At 31.9% G+C, this 14,114-nt stretch overlaps 1 long non-coding RNA gene across 1 annotated transcript; it reads right to left on the reverse strand.

Moving 5' to 3' along the window:
- Positions 1-10,483: 10,483 nt before the first annotated feature.
- On the reverse strand, positions 10,484-13,455 carry LOC123909579. The gene is made up of 5 exons (XR_006809965.1): positions 13,156-13,455; positions 13,018-13,068; positions 12,862-12,942; positions 12,100-12,160; positions 10,484-11,304 (listed from the first exon to the last, which is right to left on the reverse strand). It is a non-coding gene; the product is annotated as an uncharacterized LOC123909579 (long non-coding RNA).
- Positions 13,456-14,114: the final 659 nt, after the last annotated feature.

The following is a 14,114-nucleotide window of genomic DNA, read 5'->3' on the forward strand; positions in this document are numbered from 1 at the left end:
ACCACTTGTGCAGTTGTGCCACACTATATTGATTTTTTATCTCTTGTTTTATCCTTGTCAAAAACACTTTTTATCTCTAATTTTATTTGATCATCATTGATACTTAAATAATTTAATAAATTCTCTTAGTTTGATAAACAATCACTTAATTTTATATTAGTAAGATTTTAAATCAAAACAAATATTACGCTATAAATACTCGATTAAATAAAATAAATAAAACTACAATATAAATTTAGATTGAATAACACATAGTGTCCATGCCATTTATTTTTTCTAAAAAATAAAAAAAAAATATTAATAACCAACAATAATTTGGTCTAAATGATAAATGTCTTGGTCACTTTAAAACATATAGCCAAGGTTTCAATTTCTAGCTAGCTCACATGCTCCCCAACAAATATTAGTTATAACTAATAGTAGTGAAAACTTCGTGCCAATATCATATAATTAAAAAAAAATTATTAAAACAAGCAGTTTGGAATTAAAAATACACAATCTCCATGTCATGTTTTCGCTAGTTAAATCATCATACATTTATAGTTTAGGCACAACAATATTAAAAATTTTAAGAACTTGTCACCCACTTTAAATCCTACTGTATAAAATTTGAGGGATTAGTGGATACGCACAAAGAAATCCTAATTACGTCAAGAAATAAATTCCGGTGCAGCTTCCACACAACTGTGCTGTGTGAACTTATATTTTTTTTCTTTCATCACCAGTTTAATCTGGTTCGGGTAACAATTCTGGCATCAAGTGGTTTCAGTCTCTTCCCGATCGTAGTTGCGGGGATCAAACTGTAGTCCTCCCTTTCAAGTTCAGCATCAATCACCACTCTGAACCAACTACCGATTGGTGTGTGAACTTAACTTTGATTAGAAATAATAAATGAACGCATTTAACTCTATCGGTGGATTTTCTATCCGTATTAAAGTCTCTCTGTACATTTTTTTTTTTTACAGGAATTCTCTCTGTACATTCTGAAAGCAAATAACCATATCATACCATAATCATAATTCATAAACAGAATAGAATAGTAGGATATATATTAAAGGTAGCTAAGAACTTCAGCAAAGGAAGAAGAAAGGTACCTAAGATTGATTAAGAAGGCACCCAATTAATAAACCACAACATTGAAAAAGATAGCCAACTAATTGTGTCCTATGGAATGGAACATGTGTGATTAAAATGGCACATGACACTTTTCTCATATGGATCTATCTCTACTTTTATAAGGGGTATATGCCAGCTTGTCAAAGCTAATAACAAGGCATAAAAGAATGACTTTATTTCCTTAGAAAATTAATGATGGAAAGGGATGTGATGAAATTGTATTAGTATCTAATGTATTTTGTTATACTGGTGGCTCATATGAGATCAACGAGTCTCTTTTAAATAATTAAAATTTTGTATTTGATTTCTGTTTTTAGAATGCATCAGTGTTAAACTCTTGTAGAGAGTTTGTCATCCATTCGAGTCATATAAAATTTCAAAATATTAGTTTTTGCAGTTGACGTGTAGTGATACCCAGCTAGTAGCCCAATTGATAGTGAGAATGAATTGAACATGACTTTAACTCCAAAGTATATGGTTTGATTTTTATGGATGCAAAAACTCCACTAAATATGGGATGGAGAAGATTGTAATGTGACGATGTCAGCCTAAAATGGGCTCTACACGATTAAAAAAATAAATATGTATTTGAATCTTAATAATGTCCTAAACTATTTCTACGACATCAAATCAACAATAAAACCCCTATTTTATTTTTATAAAATTGGTTGTCCTTCAAAATGACAACTCTAAAAATCAAATTTATTTTTATAAAACCCTCGAAATACATGTCGGTAAGATGAGATTCTTAATTTATCTACTTTGTTGATGGAAATGGAATAAGCTACATATTTTAACTTGAGAGTTGAGGGTGAAACGACGGTTACATGACCCACTCATAATATTATTATTTGCTGCTAGTATAAGCTTATGATAATTTAATAAATCAAGCAATTGGTGCACATTCGCATTGACTAGTTTCGCATTCATAGATCATAATTGCATTGATGTCACATTGTCCTCGTTTATTTATGGGTAAATAGTGTTATACCCCCTGCAAAATAGACGAGTTTTGCGTTACCCCCTGCAAAATATTTTTTTGAGATTACCCCCTGCAATGTCAAGATTCTTTGCGTTACCCCCCTGGCTTAACAAGTGAGCATATGACATGGAAGAATCTTGACGTGGCATGACACGTGGAAATTAATTTATTTTTTATTTATTTTTAATTGCCAACTCATTAATTAATGTGGGTTTTTAATTAAAAAAATGAAAAAAAAACCTTAAAAGTTGTTATATTTTTATGAATTTACTTAAAAGAAAGTTTTGTTTTTTTTTTTTTTGACTAAAAGTTGTTATTATATATAAAAAAAAATTCTTATATATATATATATATATAATAACTAATAATAGAGTAACAAAAAAAAAAAACGAAGATGAAAAAAAACTAATAATAATAATAGTAACAAAAAAACTAATAATAATAATAATAATAACTAATAATAATAGAGTAACCAAAAAAAAAACTGCAATCACATATTTTAACTAATATAACCAAAAAAAAAAAAACTGCAATCACATATTTTAACTAATAATAATATTAGTTATTATTATTATTATTAGTTTTTTGGTTACTATTATTATTATTAGTTTTTTGGTTACTATTATTATTATTAGTTTTTTTTCATCTTCGTTTTTTTTTTTGTTACTCTATTATTAGTTATTATATATATATATATATATAAGAATTTTTTTTTATATATATAATAACAACTTTTAGTCAAAAAAAAAAAAACAAAACTTTCTTTTAAGTAAGTTCATAAAAATATAACAACTTTTAAGTTTTTTTTTTCATTTTTTTAATTAAAAACTCACATTAATTAATGAGTTGGCAATTAAAAATAAATAAAAAAATAAATTAATTTCCACGTGTCATGCCACGTCAAGATTCTTCCATGTCATATGCCCACTTGTTAAGCCAGGGGGGTAACACAAAGAATCTTGACATTGCAGGGGGGTAATCTCAAAAAAATATTTTGCAGGGGGGGTAACGCAAAACTCGCCTATTTTGCAGGGGGGTATAACACTATTTACCCTTTATTTATTTACTACGTAAAGGATAGTGGATCAATCGTAGAAACTTGACATCCCGATTATGTTATCACCAATCATTTGCAGTATCATACACAAAATTTATTGAAATTGAAGCAACTGAACATTGGGGGTTTATGTCAAAACCCACTAAAAATAATCAACTGAATCTATAAGACGGAAAAGCCGTCCTATTGCGAAAAAAATCTTCGGCAATGAAACTATGAATATTCTCCCACCAATGATCTTCTAGAGAATTTAAACTAAAATTTGTGAGCTTATCAACACAGCAATTTCTTTCCCTAAAAATATGATAAATTCTAATGTTCATAAGAGAGCATAAATAAATACAATTATGCCAATGATTTCTAAGTATTGTTTGGTAACATGCGTAATATGTTTATAGGAAAACCCAAATCCGATAGACTCGCCCGAACTCAAACTCAAGTCAATGAACGAAATCCGAGTTGAATGAGTTTGGCTTCGGGTGACACCCCGAATATATGGGCGTGGGTTTGGGTTAACTCAAACCCACACCCGAAACCCGAACATCCACCCGTGTGTATATATATATATATTAAATCACCTAGTTTGAGAGAGTTTGCTGATGGAATGCTTGTGTTTGAATTTCCTTGGATCGACCTTAATTTTAATTGTAATTTAATTTCTTGAAAGTCTATCTTGAAGAGGTTTACCAAACTATATTATTATTGTATTGTCATTTGCAAACTATATTGATAAACTATGCTACATTTTGCATTTTATGAAATATAATTCGGGTCAGGTTTGAACATGTAATTAATTATGCGTTTTCTCATTGCGGGTTTGTGTTTGAGTGGAAAAACCCGAAGTCAACGGGTGTGGGTGTGTGAGTGTTATTTTCCCACCATAACAACTTTTGAGTTTGAGCTTGGGTTCGGGTGGTAATTTCAGATGTAGGTTTGTGCAGTATCAAACCCGCACCTGTGGGCATCCATTGTCATCCATAATAGAAAAGTAGAAAGAAAAGCTAAAAAACTTGTATTGACAGTAATGAGTAGAATTACAATTATGAAAGAAAGTTATGTGCAAATGACTAGTCTAAAAGCTTATTTATAGGTTAACTAACTAGACTAACTAACTAGTAATTAGAGCAACTAACTATATCTCTAATATTAATTAAACATTTTTTTATGTCATTTCATAGTTATAAACTAGTTAAGCCGCTAATTTTGCCAAACACTATAAATTCAATTAACTACCTTGTTTGCTAGTACTCTATCCGGACACAATTATAAGCAAAAAACACTTTTTAGATTAATTGAAAAAATAATGTATCCAATCTATATTATTGACTAGATGACATTTTCAATGAATCTAAAAAGTATTTTTTTCTTATAATTGTGTCCGGAGTAGGGTTGGGAATAGGCCAGGCGGCCTACAGGGGCCTTCGGTAGGCATGGCAATGGGTACCCGCGGGTACGGTTTTTACCTTCCCCGTTCCCCATACCCGAATCATTGATAAATACCCGTTCCCCGCCCATTACCCGACGGGGATGAAAAATTGAACCCAATCCCCGTCCCAAATGGGTTCGGGTATACCCAAATGGGTTCGGGTATCCCCGAACCTTGCCCTGCCCTGCTGAACCTTACCCGAACCCAAAATTTTTCTAAACGCTAAATTTTCCTAAACGCTAACATACATACAATACAAAAAAATTCAAATAATAAAGTACAAACCAAAATTTCAATGCATTAAACATACAAATGAAATGATATTCCAAAATATCAAACCAAAATTATCAAAACCATAAAATAGTACCGGTACAAACCAATATTCCAAAATATAGTAATTTTATATAAACGGGCGGGTTCGGGGACGGGTTCGGGGTGGGTACCAATATCTCCGTTACCCGCCCCATCCCCATGTTTTGAAATCGGGGAAAACCCAAACCCGAACCCAAACCCAGTCAAATCGGTTTTTCCCCGTCAAACTCGGGGTGGGTTCGGGCGGGTACCCGCGGGTACGGGTTCTGTTGCCATGCCTAGCCTTCGGCCTGGCCTGTATAAGCCTGGCCTGGCCTGGCCTGATTATTAAAAATGTCAGGCTTAGGCTTCTAAAAAGGCCTACGAAGCCTGATAGGCCGGCCTGTTTATAATAATTATTATTTATATAATATTATTATTTATATCTTATAAAAAAATATTATTTATAATAATTATTATTTTTCGTAATCGTATTTGTTATTTTATTAGTGTTTAATTATTGTGTTAATCATATTATTAGCTTTTTCTTAATGTTGTAGAAATTATAAAAATTTAAATGTGAACTTTTTAAGGCCTGTTTAGCCTATTTAAAAAAACTATATAGATGAGCTTTAATGTAACACAGGCTTTTAAACAGGCTACAAGGCCAGACCAGGCTTTTAAAAGGCTCAGGCCAGGCCAAAAAAATTAACATTTGATAGGCCGCAGGCCAGGCTCAGGCCTGAAAAAAAATCATAGGCCAGGCTCAGGTCTGTCAAGGCCTGGCCTGGCCTGGCCTGTTCCCAACCCTAGTCCGGAGTATAAGCAAAAAGCAGTTTAGTTATGTTTAGTAGTAGATGCTTTCATTTAGACTCATGGCGATTAACTTAATACAAAGTCAAGTTCTTAAGATCTGCGATCGTAGATACTATAATTGCAGCAATTAATAGAGATAAAAGAGTTGGCCGTTTTGCATCGTTCGAGTAGTTTACAATTGGCCAAAAGAAACTAGAAGCATGTTATGATCATTTAATTAATCTGAATCCAATGAATCTTCTGATTTTATACTACTAGTAATAATTTCCCAAAGTTCAATACTAGCTACTCCTGTCATGACTAGTGTGATTTTAATTCCAGCAGAATGGGCCCATTAGAAAATACTATGGACCAAGACCAATGTTAAAAGAAAGGTCAAACATGAAGTCGGCGCGCTCCATTCTTTTTTACGTCAATGCTTTGTAGTAGTGGCAGTAGATCTACCTCACCTTCTAGATCTGAGTATGATTCATGGTTGCACTTGCACATCTACCCCTTTTTGCGGCTGAGTATACCAATTCAACTACTATATAAACAAACATTTCTTCAATTCTTTCTTAATCATTAGGGTATACACTTTCCTCCTATTAAAATTCTGGACTTTAACACTATGGTTGGATGTCAAAGAGATAGGGAAGAGAGAAATAAGAGAGAAGAGAGATAGAAGAGAAATTGGATATAAATTTTATAGGCAAATGTTAACATGTGCACTTAAGGCACATGTTAACAATACAAATATAGAAATATTCTCTTGAAAATATGTATATTATATCTTTTAAGCATTAAATTTGTTTGTAATATTAAATGTAAATTTCTAATTATAGATACTTTAATATGTGTCCTATATGCACATGTTAACAACACCCAATTTTATATGGTTTTGATGAATAGAAAAGTGAGAAAAGAGAAATTAATAAAAATGAGGAAATAATAAATTTACCCTTTTCTACGAGAAAATAAATTAGTTGAATGAGGATATTGTTGTAAAATTATTTATTTCACTTCTTGTCACACAAATCTCTCCTAATATAGAAAAGATTTATTTTTGGCAGTTATTAACTATTATATTTCTCTCTTTCCTTATTTCTCTCCTCATTCAAACCATAAAAATAACTAATTTCTTTGTTATCTCTCTATTTCTTATTCTCTCTTTTGTAAATCTACCTACACAAACACAGTGTAAAGTATGTGTGAGTTAGAAGTGATAAAACACTATCAGAAATTAAAACATACTTAAAACATACAAATGTGTGGTAGAATTTGAATCAAGGTGAGTATGTTGAATCTAACAATTTTTGTATTGCTAGTTGAACTAACTCTTAAACATAAAAGACGATCATTATTTTTTTTTAGTTCTTAAAATTGTAAGTCTCCCTCAATTTAATCTCTTAAGTTGAACAATGTTACTCAATTTAGTCCTTTATTTTTACAAAAAATTTAGCACCACGATCAGGGACGGATCCAGAAACTTATTGCACGGGGGGCCGGAAATAAGAATAATTATTTTGAGCCTTAAACATATTTTTTGTTAGTCATTTTGATTTTCAAATTTATTTTTCCTTTGTTAGTTTGGTCCTCAAATATGTTTTATGCTAGTCAGTTTGTCCAAAAATTACTAATAATAGACATATTTGAGAATATTTTGTAATTTCAATACACTTTATTTGACAATTAATATTTCATATATTTAAGGACCGATATATTTTATGTTAGTCATTTATTTTTACCATAGTATAATTCATAATACTAAACAAAAGTGTTATAGATAGATAATTGAGACATAATAATATACATATTATAAACATATATGAGGGGGAGGGGGGGCCTTGGCCACTGCCTGCCCCCCTTTGAATCCGTCCCTGACCACGATTTACAACTTTATATGTTTATCTTGATGCAAAAAGAGATTGGATCATCTCTAAAATATGAGATTTGAATGATAGATTGGTAGCGAGTTGCTGTAATTGTTGACGGTGGAATCCCGCTGTAAAAGAAGAGATGATACTTGCTCACACTTGGATGATCAAGTCAGTAGGCGCCAAATGTGAGATATATATTTTGGGTTAAAGCTCTGTTTGGTAAAAATAAGCTATAAGTTAGTTGATAGCTTGCTGAAAAGCTAGCTTATAGTTGATGACTGATAGCTTATAGGTGAAAAGCTAGTAGAATAAAATTAAAGTGTTTGGTAAATTTAGCTATTGTAAGTACAAAATGACATAAAAGTACTAGTATATGGTTAGTTAGTGGGTATGGTTAGTGGGTAGTTATTATATTTAAAAAAAAATAAAGAAATAATAAATCAAAATAATAAAGGTAAAAATGGGAAAAATGCAAAAAGCTATAAGCTAGTTAGAGAAGCTCGTTACCAAACACTTCACATTTTTATCAAACAAGCTTATAAGCTAGTCCAATAAGCTATAAGCTAGCTTATTGAATTTACCAAATAGTGCCTATGACATATCTGACCTAGCCTTTTTGGTAGGTTTAATTAGGAGAAGAATTAGGGTAGTAAGAACCTAGAACATGTTTATGTGCACCTGTGATTGAGACAGTCGTTGTCTAATGGCAGAGCGACTTTATAAGGCGGCCCATGTGTCCCTACCAAGCGATGATCACCTGTTTTCAGTGTGTGTCTACCGTATGGTTCATTTTGTCAAGTATTGATCCGGTAACCTGGTCCAGTTTGCGGGTGGGATTTGGCTCATTCTAGAATAGTTACCTCCATGCCTAGGTTGAAGTAGGCATGGCAATGGGTACCCGCGGGTACGGTTTTTACCTTCCCCGTTCCCCATACCCGAATCATTGATAAATACCCGTTCCCCACCCATTACCCGACGGGGATGAAAAATTGAACCCAAACCCCGTCCCAAATGGGTTCGGGTATCCCCGAACCTTGCCCTGTCCTGCTGAACCTTACCCGAACCCAAAATTTTCCCGAACGCTGACATACATACAATACAAAAAGTTTCAAATAATGAAGTTCAAACCAAAATTTCAATGCATTAAACATACAAATGAAATGATATTCCAAAATATCAAACCAAAATTATCAAAACCATAAATGAAACATAGCAATATAAGATGTGTAGAACTTGAAAAGTTTGGAATGGAATTGAGAGAGAAGGAATCATTACTGCTTGTTGGGAAGTGAAATTATTGGAAGTGAGAAAGAGAATTAGGTGGAGGTGGGAAGTGGCAAAGACGTGAAGTGGGAATTGGGAAGCGAGAAATGAGTTATATGATTTGTGACATTATAAATAAATAGGGGTAATATAGTAATTTTATATAAACGGGCGGGTTCGGGGTGGGTACCAATATCTCCGTTACCCGCCCCATCCCCATGTTTTGTAATCGGGGAAAACTCAAACCCGAACCCAAACCCAGTCAAATCGGTTTTTCCCCGTCAAACTCGGGGTGGGTTCGGGCGGGTACCCGCGGGTACGGGTTCTGTTGCCATGCCTAGGTTGAAGACTTTAAAATGCATTGTCAGTCTCCATTTATCTACCGGACATTGTGATGTTCGAATTTTTCTTGTGACGAGAACGAAAGTCTGACACCTCTAAAATATGCATAGATTTAGTAGTTTATTTCTCTTATAATAATTTTGCTTGTATGCAAAGTTTCTAGTGCTTTCTTAATACATTTTGCTTGTTTTCTACTTTGTAGGCCCAAAGCATGGACTAATGGAAATATGAACTTTTGGTTCAACCATTAAACCTTTCTATCCTATGTTTCAAATTTGCTTCAGGGATTAATTAATTGGAGGAAGCATACAAGTGTGACCGGAAGAAGCAACTAAGTGCACGATATTACAACACTGAAACTATGAAGCAAGATTCCTTTCTATAAAACCGATCAATTTTTGTTTCTTTCTTCTTCTTTTGTGAAGATAATGAAGCTTAATTTAAAATCATTTTTCAATTTTATTCCTTTAAATGGTGGTTGGATAAGTTTTAATTTTTTTTGCTGATTTTAGTAACTAGTGTAAGACCCGTGCTGATGCACGGGGTTAATAATCATTATGTATTAAAAAAGTTTTTTTTTTTTACATAGCATAAATATTAATAAAAAAAATGGCATCGTCATAACTTTATTTATTTACCGATATTTTATACATTTGTTTGCATAGTATACCAATATGAATAATTTTTTTTGGTTACCCAACCCGAAATGTTTTTAATGACAATTTAATTAATTAGAAATAAATTTCAGATTATGTAGATTGACAATATTTTTTTAAATCAAAAAATTTACATATTCCAAAGGGCGTAACTCAACTAACAAATGTAAATATTATTATTAGACTGAGACATGTCTATTTCCAATTCTGAATTTAAACTTAGCTACCACCGTTTTGGTAATAAACTACCACGCATATGAAGTGCCACTGGAAGGTTGAACATTAAGGATATGTGAATTTGCACATAAGCCAAAAGTAGTTGCACCCACAATTTGCTGGGAGAATGAATTAGATCCCAAACATTCTTTTACAGCAAGGAAATACTAGTATTTCTAGCTGAACATATGCCAAGACCTCCTTGCTTCTTAGGTAGTGTGACAGTCTTCCAATTTTCCAATAACCAATATTGCCTCCCGAAATAAATTGTTTCACACTCCAGTTGAAATCCACAAGTCCCGTATAAAGTAGACATGAATAAAGGTGATGAGTGATTTAATAAGGATCACTCTTCCAGCTCTATTAAGAAGTCTACTCTTCCAACCTGTTAATCTAGATTGAATTCTATCAAGAATATAGTGAAAATCTTGTTTCTTTATTCGGCCAGATAATAGAGGGAATGCTAAATATTTGCCAATATTATAAGTATGATGAAAGTCAATAAAAGAAGCATATTATGTAGATACTTTTACATGACTTGAATTAGAATAAGGAAAAAACCAGGACTCGCGAATATAACTTCTAACCCATAAGCTAGACAAAATTGTTTGATCTGAGAGGTCTTAGCTTGAGTAAACAAAAGGCAACCATCTATAAATAAAATGTGAGAAATAGATGGACCATGTTTGGAGACTTGACCAGCTTCCATTTTTTCCGTTGGACCTTCTCTTGGATGACAAGATCAAGTTTTTCCACACATAAAAGAGATAGGGGGACATAGATCTGTTGTCTTAGTCCTCTATAGGGAGAAAAACTATCCACCTTCTCTTTATTCATCTATCAAGTTTAACACCAAGTTAGAAGTGGTAGTACAGATCATGATAAGATTAATAGTCTTGAGAGGGAAATCAAGTTGAGTTAGAGTGAGCTTAAGAAAGTTTCAGTGTATCAAAGCACAAAGCTTTCTCAAAATCAAATTTGAAAAGGAGTGCATTTTTTACCTTTCTACCAAAGCCTATGTTAGTACCTGTCTACCACTAATGTCACATTCTTACAAATTCCTAAGTACAAACCTCATATCATAAGTTTTATTTCTCTATTCCTCCTCTATTCCACAGTCACATTTGTATTCTTGAACAACATATTTCTTAAAACACTTATCCAACAAAAATGCTTTTTAATACCAATAAGATCACCAAGTGCTCTTGCAGAGGGTTATGATGAACACATAAAGATTCAGGACACACATGAACCCTCTTTATAATTTCATTACTTGTTCCCTGCATAAACAAACACATTAATTAATTAAATTAATTAAACTGTGTGTGTGTGTGTGTGTGAAACAAAGAAAAAATAAAATGAGAAAATAGGAGTCAATAAAAGTCAACAGTGAACAACAATAATTGTTTGTGAACCACAGCAAGGCAATATAATTAAGTTTATGTTCTTCATTTCCTACTTACACAATAACTGGTGTTAAAATGGAAGGCCAAAAAAGTCATGATACTTGAAGATTGTTATTAGTTGATCTTGATTTAAGCATTATAGATGATTTAGAATTTCACCTAGAGCTACTGCCAGTTGAAACCAAGGGAAGGCATAACATTATCTGGTCTTGCATAAAATGGGAGAAACATTTGAAGATTGTCTGAATCTTACACAATACAACCAAACAACCAGAATCTAGATCATATATTTTAACGTAACTCAACCTAATTCATTAACAAATAGATAAAAATAACAAATTAGAAAAATCACTTTTTACAAAATCATGGAATTGGAAAGCAATGGAAAATTTTGGAGAGAATGAATTTGCCAAAATGTGTTCTAATGTACCAAAGCAATTAAAGTAGTGGATTGATCGAAAAAAACAAAGAAGACATAACCTCACTGATTAGATAAATTACAAACTCATCAATAAACCACAAAGTTGATTAAACTTTCCTCACTTACCCTTTTGTTTCAACCTATCTAGCTTCACAGTTTTGGGGTTTGCAAAAAATAGATAGACACCAAAGATAAAATCTCAGTCTAAAAAGGTAAAGAAAAAGTTGGTAACAAATATGTTGCTATACCTTAAATTTAGTGTCTTGAATTCATACTATTGGTGACTATTTAAAGACTCCTTGTTTGTCACTGCACAAAAAAGGGTTAGCAATCACATGATATATTTGTTTATAGCAATTGATACTCAGTAAGTCATACCATGCAAAGATAGTGCATCAGTGTCATCTTATTGTTAGAAGCACGAGTGTCAGTGAGCTTTAAAAGACTACCCAACTTAAATCCATAAGAGAAGATCTAATAGCATGGATTTGGTCATTTGGATTCTTTCATGTTTGAATCAAACATGAGAGGATTATGTTCATCATCTCACCATTAAAATTCATTAGGGGTTTAAACTTCAAAAATAGATAAGTGGGATAAGGATTCAATAAAGTTTAATGGTGAGATCATGATAAAAAATCCTAATAGAATCTCATAAAATTTTTACCCAACTTAAATCCATAAGAGAAGATCTAATAGAATGGATTTGTATCCTCTCATGTTTGAATCAAACATGAGAGGGTTATGTTCATCATCTCTCTATTAAAATTCATTAGGGGTTTAAACTTCAAAAATACATAAGTGGGATAAGGATTCAATAAATATTAATGGTGAGATGATCAACATGATAAAAAATCCTAATAGAACGTCATAAAAGTTTTTTCCAACGATAAATAGGAAAAGCCAGTGATTATCAAAATGTTAAAAATAGAGCTAGCACCATCAAGTCTACGTCTACCATGTCCAGAAACAAGTAATGATAAGTATTACCACAACTAAAAAAGACTTACCTCTTGGTGTTCCCTGATTCAATGTATTACACAAAACAAATATTTTCTTCATGATGTCCTTTAGTTTGTCACTTTTCGGAGCTATAACCAAGAAAAAATGCATAAAGTCAAAGAAATACAAACAGCATAGTGTTAGTAGTTGCAAAAGCAAAGTACCTCTTCACCGCCAGAGTTCACGGTGTTTAAACTCTTCCTAAATTTTGTAACCTGCATAAAGAGGAAAGGAAAATATGATAACTGAAGGAAAATACCAAATCCACGAAACAAAGAAAAATGGTAAAAACACCAATAAACCTGAGCCTGAATTTTGAAAGCGAATACTCTTAATTTTGACTCCACCCTTGGCACCTTCACCAGTTCCAAAAAACAGCCTGAAACAAACAAATAAATATAATATTAATATATGTATAATAGACTCTTAAATCAACTAAGACCTAAAGAACTGGTTTATAATCAAATATCTAAAGGGAAATACGGGGATTTGAAAATGCTTAATCACTTTTCCTTTCACAAGCAACCAAGCACTGTCAATTTATTTGGGGTAAATTTTAACTTCATAAGCATTACAGTTTTGGTAGCTGGCTGCATTATTCATCAAAACCCATCTTAGTTGGCAGCATCAAAACCTTTCATTTATTTTTCATCATTTATGTTATACAAAATATCTATATATATAAATCCTAGATAGTTTTGGAATTGCCTATCTAAACCCTAATCCACAAACCAATGAAAACCTTTCATTTAGCCAAATCATCCACTTACAACCATTAATGTGGGGTACTAATTGTAATTATTATTATTATTATTATTATTATTTTGGGTTATTATTCATTTTAAATTTTTTTGTTCATTTTATTATTTTGTGTATTTTATTGTCTTTTTTTCAAAAAAATTAATGTTTTTGCTAATAATCTTTTGTCCAATCTTTATAAATATAAGGAGTCTATATATATAAATCCTAGATAGTTTTGGAATTGCCTATCTAAACCCTAATCCACAAACCAATGAAAACCTTTCATTTAGCCAAATCATCCACTTACAACCATTAATGTGGGGTACTAATTGTAATTATTATTATTATTATTATTATTATTTTGGGTTATTATTCATTTTAAATTTTTTTGTTCATTTTATTATTTTGTGTATTTTATTGTCTTTTTTTCAAAAAAATTAATGTTTTTGCTAATAATCTTTTGTCCAATCTTTATAAATATAAGGAGTTGGTCGATTGTCAGGATTACTTTCTAATGTTA

The sequence above is a fragment of the Trifolium pratense genome, linkage group LG2, assembly GCF_020283565.1.
Source record: "Trifolium pratense cultivar HEN17-A07 linkage group LG2, ARS_RC_1.1, whole genome shotgun sequence".
In the NCBI taxonomy this organism is placed as follows: Eukaryota; Viridiplantae; Streptophyta; class Magnoliopsida; order Fabales; family Fabaceae; genus Trifolium; species Trifolium pratense.